The sequence below is a fragment of the Meriones unguiculatus genome, chromosome X (genome assembly GCF_030254825.1).
Source record: "Meriones unguiculatus strain TT.TT164.6M chromosome X, Bangor_MerUng_6.1, whole genome shotgun sequence".
NCBI lineage: Eukaryota > Metazoa > Chordata > Mammalia > Rodentia > Muridae > Meriones > Meriones unguiculatus.
The window spans coordinates 68,957,991-68,964,227 of record NC_083369.1 but is presented as its reverse complement, the minus strand read 5'-3'; positions in this window follow the sequence as shown (position 1 = coordinate 68,964,227).

The following is a 6,237-nucleotide window of genomic DNA, read 5'->3' as shown; positions in this document are numbered from 1 at the left end:
TCTCCCACCACTTCTGGAGTCTATCTTGTTTGCCATTCTGAATGAGATTTAAGCATCCTCCCTAGAGTCCTCTTTAGTGTTTAGCATCTTTAGGTCTGTAGATTTTAGTATGGCTATCCTATGGATGGAGAAGAAGACCCCTGCTCAGATGTAGCTGGTGGGCATCTCAGCCTCCATGTGAGTTGGTGAGCAAGAGGAGCAGGGGCTGCCTGTGTTCTGAACTCATGAACTTTGTTGCCTGCTTTTTATCACTTGCCCCTTGCGATGTGGTCTTGCCAGGCTTCAGAGGAAGAGAATCAAGTGAGTGCTGATGAGACTTGATAAGCTATGGGCAGAAGCAGAGGAGGAGAACTCCCCCTTTCAGTGGACTAGGGGTAAGAGGGAGGGTGGATGGAACTGGAAGTAGTTGAGAGAGGGGGCTTCAATCAGGATATATACTGAATATATAATTGTAAAAGTAAACAAATAAATTAACTTTTTTATCTCCTAAACCGTATTAGTCAGATTACCATGGACTTACATAATGATAAATGGTAGAGGTGACCAGCTCTTTCCAGCAAACATTATATCTTTATTGTGACCACAAAAATATGTTACCCCCCAACACCCTTTTTCAGGGTTTTCTTGGATCCACCTTCTTTGGATGGGCTCATAATTTTTTTGTCCACTTTGATTTCTTTCTTTTTCTTAGATTTTTAAATTTTAATTATATATATTACAGTTTATTCACTTTGTACTCCCACTGCAGTCTTCTCCCTTGTCTCCTCCCTGTCCCACCCAACTTTGCTCTTCTTCCCCTATGCCCTTTTCTTAGTCGCCTGGTAGGAAAAGACCTCATCCCTTTCTATCTGACTCTAGCTTATCAGGTCTCATTAAGGCTGGCCACATCATCTTACTCTGTTGACCTGACAAAGCTGCACCTCACAAGGGGAAATGATCAAAGAGCCAGCCATTGAGTTCATGTCAGAGACAGCCCCTGTACTTCTTATTAGGGAACCTATCGGAAACTGATGGGTTTCATTTGAGCAGGGGGTCTAGGTCTTTTCCATGCATAGTGCTTAGTTGGAGTATCAGTCTCTGCAGGCCCCCTGGGCCCAGGTATTTTGGTGCTGTTGTTTTCCTTGTGGAGTTCCTGTACCCTCCAGTTTTTTCGATCTACCTCTTCTTCCATAAGGATTCCAGTACTTTGAAGTGTGGTACATTTACACAATGGAACACTGCTCAACTGTTAAAAACAAGGAAATCATGAAATTACCAGGCAAATGGCGGGAATAAGAAAAGATCATCCCGAGTAAGGTAACCCAGAAGCAGAAAGACACATATGGTATATACTCACTTTACATAGGATAAAAATATTAAAATCTATAGCCCTAAAGAAGCTAAACGACAAGGAGGACCTCAGGCAAGAAGCTGAAACCTCATTCAGAATGGCAAACAAGATAGACATGGAAGAAGGAGAAGACAAGGAACAGGACAGGAGCGTACCACAGAGGACCTCTAAAAGACTCTAACTAGCAGGATATCAAAGGAGATGCTGAGACTCGTGGGCTCCCAATTTTTTGATCATTTATTTTCTTTTGTTAACTCCTTAAGTATGGGCATTTCACTGAGTCTCCCAGGTCTCTTATCTATACATTCTTGTATCTACACAGTTTCCTTGATTAATCTGATTCAATCTCTGAGTTTTAGTTTCATAAGTCAACATGCACTTCTGTCTTAAGTTGTAAATATGCAGAATCTCTTGTTCATTAGATATAACTAAGAAGGTAGAATTCATTCAGAGGAAAGTCATAGCCCTGAAATAAGACTACAAAATAAAGCAGTTGAAGATTTTTAGAGGTTTCTGGGTCCACAGAGGTTACCACTAATGAGCATTTGAACACTAACATTGTTAGAAAATAAAGAGAAAACAAACAAACAAAACAAAACAAACAGTAGCAAGGACCTTTTTGTCCCCAGACTAAAAAGAAAACAAAATAAGTTTTACATAGCAGGTGGCAGTGGCAGGGAAAGTGCATGTTGTAATTCTAGCACTGGGGAATCAGAGGCAGGTGGATTTTTATGAGTTTGAGGCCAGCCTAGTATACAGAACAGCCAGGGCTACACTGAGAGCTCCTGTCTTTGAAGAAGAAAAAAAAAAAAGAGTATCACTCCTAATAAGTTGTCCTCTGCAGCAGAGTCAGGCATAAAACTTTTTGCCAAGCAGGTTGTGTGTGTGTGTGTGTGTGTGTGTGTCTGTGTGTCTGTGTGTATGTGTCTGTGTGTCTATGTATGTGTAAACTCATACCACAGCACACATGTGGAAATGAAAAGACAACTTGCAGAAGTGAATTATACCCACATCATTAAATTTGGTAGCAAGTGAATGTACCCCAAGCCATCTTGCAACGTCTAAAGTGTCTTTTAAGCATCAGAAAGTGGATGATTTGAACTGAGAGTTAGAATATATATCTTATTTAAAAGAGGGAAATGGAAAATTTAATTAATGTTTTTATGCCGATAACAGTAGAGTTCCTGGCTCATATGACATGCTCAATAAATGTTAATTGCTGACACCACTAGACATTCAATTCTACTCTGTTTAAATTTCTTGATGTTCAAGAAATTAGGCACTTTGATGCTTTTCAATCCCTGTAAATGCTACTTCTCCTTGCAATGGAGTATTTCTAATTCAATGTCTATTAAACTCCTATGTTACCTTCAAGACTTAGCTTAATCATTATCTACTTTTCTAAGCATCTAAATTAGCAGCAGATATTTTCTCCTCTGTCTTTCTCCACTATGTGCATATTATTGTTAGGACTCAGATATTATGTAAAGTTACTATAGGCCATGTGTCTGTTTTTTCCTCTGAACTCAAGCTTAAGAATAGGATCTTGTAAGCTTCCTTATCACATCTCCAGGGTCTATCACAACATTTGTTACATGATAGGCCCTCAATAAATGTTTTCTAAACTGAAAACAAAATCATGTAATCTATCTATCTTTACAGTTAGAAATTAAGTCCAGGAAAATGATGAATCTTTTAGAAAAGACTGAATTTTAGACACTGCAGGATCAAGGATCCTTTTCTCTCACTCTCTTTCTCTCTCTCTGGAAAGAACAGACAAAAAGGAGACTCCAGAGTAAGAAAGAATCTGTGTAATTAGCCCAGGGAAAGGCTCTGGCTTTAGGCATACACTGAACTAAATTCAGTGACATGTGATCCTAGAAGAGAGAGCTGTGAGGTCTAGCTAGCGTAATTAAATGCTTATCTCAAAGAAGACGGGAATACAAAGTCATTGCCAAAATTACATCCAACAAAATTGTTTTCGCTGATAGCTGTTTGTTCCACAACTCCAAATGCTTATTTGAGAGAGAAGAGAGGAAAACACCTAAATTAATTGCAGTGATGTTAAATTTGAGACAAATTAGCTGAGGATCTATTTGATATAACTAACTTCTTATTTGAAAAAGGATATGACCACTTCTAAAATTACATGTTTTTATCATCTCATCCTAGGAAGTGAATGTTTATGCAAAGGAAATATGGAACAAATGTTGACATCAAAGTTAGTTCTAGTGATATAGGATCCTAGGCAAATCTATCATGGTTTTGATCAATACAAGTGACTTCTAGATTGAAGAAAGAGGAAACAAAATCATCTCATACCAAAATAAGCAAAGTAATGTTTATTTCCAGGCTGGTAACAGCTGGGTACATATGTTGTCTGATTTATAGATATAAACAATCACAGATTAATTGAAAAGACTATATGGATGTGACTGGCATTTTTTGTTTTAAAATGCAATTTTATTTGAAAGAAACATGCAGGAGTATAAAAGCATTTCCTAGTATGATGCTTTGTTTTAATTCTTAACTTGACATAACCTAGAATCACCATAGAGAAAATCTTACTGTGATAATGTTTATATCAGATTGGCCTGTTGGCATGTCTTTGGGAGACAGTCTTTATTGTCATTATTGGTGTGAAAAGGCACAGCCCAAATGTAAAAGAGCATGGAAGAAGGAAAACTCAGTATGTTTCTGTTGTTTTTGTTTTTTATCCTTTACTCTTGTTGTGGAGTTCATCTATTCTGTTGATGTCTATGTTGCTGTTGTTGCTGCTGCTGCTACTGCTGCTGACCACAATGATGATGATGATAATGATGAAGATCATTATGATTTCTTTAGTGTTTTTTAAGGCTTCCAAAGCAGACTCAAGACCCTGATCATTCCTTTACTAATGTTAGGACTAGCTTCTTTTGACTTCTGACATGGACTGATGACGAATGGCTCTCTAGGAATCCTTCAGGCCTTCACAACCAGATTAAGGCTTGTAGACTGGTTTCATGGTTCTTGCCTTATCTGGTGTGATAAAAATTTTGTTCTATTATTTTGGCTGTATGTAAAACAGTCTAATATATGCTCCTTTAAAGGGTATTTATTCTATTGCTTCTGTTTCTTTAGAGAGCTCTTATTAATATGCCTAATATGGGGGAAATACTGGAGTAGGTTGGGAACATGGAATTATGTATGATAAACTCCTAAATAGTAGCAATAATTTCTTGTATTACAGAGGGAAAAATTGAAAATTAAATATGTATAGGAAATTGCAACAGTAATGGAGAGCTGATATAAATCTGCCAATGGCTAGGAAATATGCTTTCTTACTGGAAATGAAAGTGGGCAACTTACAAAAAAAAATCTAAACCAATAGTTTTTGTCCAGTGGGTAGCAACCCCTTGGGGATTACATATCAGATATCTTGCATATCAGATATTTATATTACTATTCACAACAGTAGCAAAATTGCCGTTATGAAGTAGCAACAAAATAATTTTATAGTTGGGGTGTCACCACAACATGATGAACTTCATTAAAAGGTTGTAGCATAAGAAAGGTTGAGAACAACTGATCTGGACCATGTTGAGAAACTTAAGAGAAAAGTAGGACAGTCTTGGAGAGGGCAGCAAATTCTGCAAAGTCAGGAATCACTGATTCTGTCTTGGAGTAGATGCAGATATGTACAGATAGTTGTCACAAACTACTATCTAAACATGTAGCAACCCAGAGGTAGAAATATTCAAGTTTGAACCTCTGGAGTTGAAAAAGAATTGTTAATGAAAATTAGAATCCTCAACCCTTTGTTGAAAGCAGTAATAGGTTTGGCAATTGAACTGTCAACTGAAGGTTTTTCTCTAAAGGAGCAAGTCATCAAAAATAAGATAAATTTATTCTATTTATTTCTAAAACTGCTTATTTATTTTATGTGTATGGGTGTTTTGTCTGTATGTCTGTCATTGTGAGCTGGCATATGAGTACTGGGACTTAAATGTGGGTCTTCTGTGGACTTAAAGTCACCTAGTAAGACAGAACCTCAACTAAAGAATTGCTCAGGTCTGATTGGCCAATGGGTATGTCTTTGGAACTATCCTTAAATACTAGGTGATTGTAGGAAGGCCCAGCCCTCTGTGGGCAGTGCCATCTCTGGGCAGGAGCTTGAGCTGTGTAAGAAAGGCAGCTGAAGAATCAGGATCAAGAGAGTAAGCTGTGTCTCTTCATTGGTTTCTGCATCAATCCCCTTCCTTGGGCTGCTTCCTTGGTATACTTCAAGACTAACTATAACCAACTAAGTGGTGGTGGTAGTGCATGCCTTTAATCCCAGCATTTTGGCAGACACAGGCAGATCTTTGTCAGTTCAAGGCCAGCCTGTTCTACAGAGTGAGTTCCAGGATACTCAAGGTTACACAAAGTCTTGAAAACAAAACAAAATGTAACTATATCCAGCAATTTAAAACAATTTTTCCTCATTTTTTGTCAGTGTTTTGTCACAGCAACAGAGAACAAAATAGGATATATGTCTTGATAAATTCAGGACTGAAATTCTTTAAAAAGGGAATTCAGGTTGTGGTGGTTTGAATGAAAATGGCTCTCATAGACCCTTCTATTTGAATCCTAAGGATTGGAACTGTTTGAGATGGATTAGAAGGTTTAGGAGATCTGGCTTAATTGGATTAGTTGTGGCCTTGTTAGAACAAATGTGTCATTGTAGCAGAGGTGTGAGGCTTTGAGATTTCAAAAGCCCTTACCAGGCTCAGTCTCTGTTTCTCTCTCTCTCTCTCTGTTTCTCTTTCTGTCTGTCTGTCTGTCTGTCTGTCTGTCTGTCTGTCTGTCTCTCTCTCTCTCTCTCTCTCTCTCTCTCTGTGTGTATTTCTATCTCTCTCTTCATGCTGCAGGTCACGATGTAAACCTCT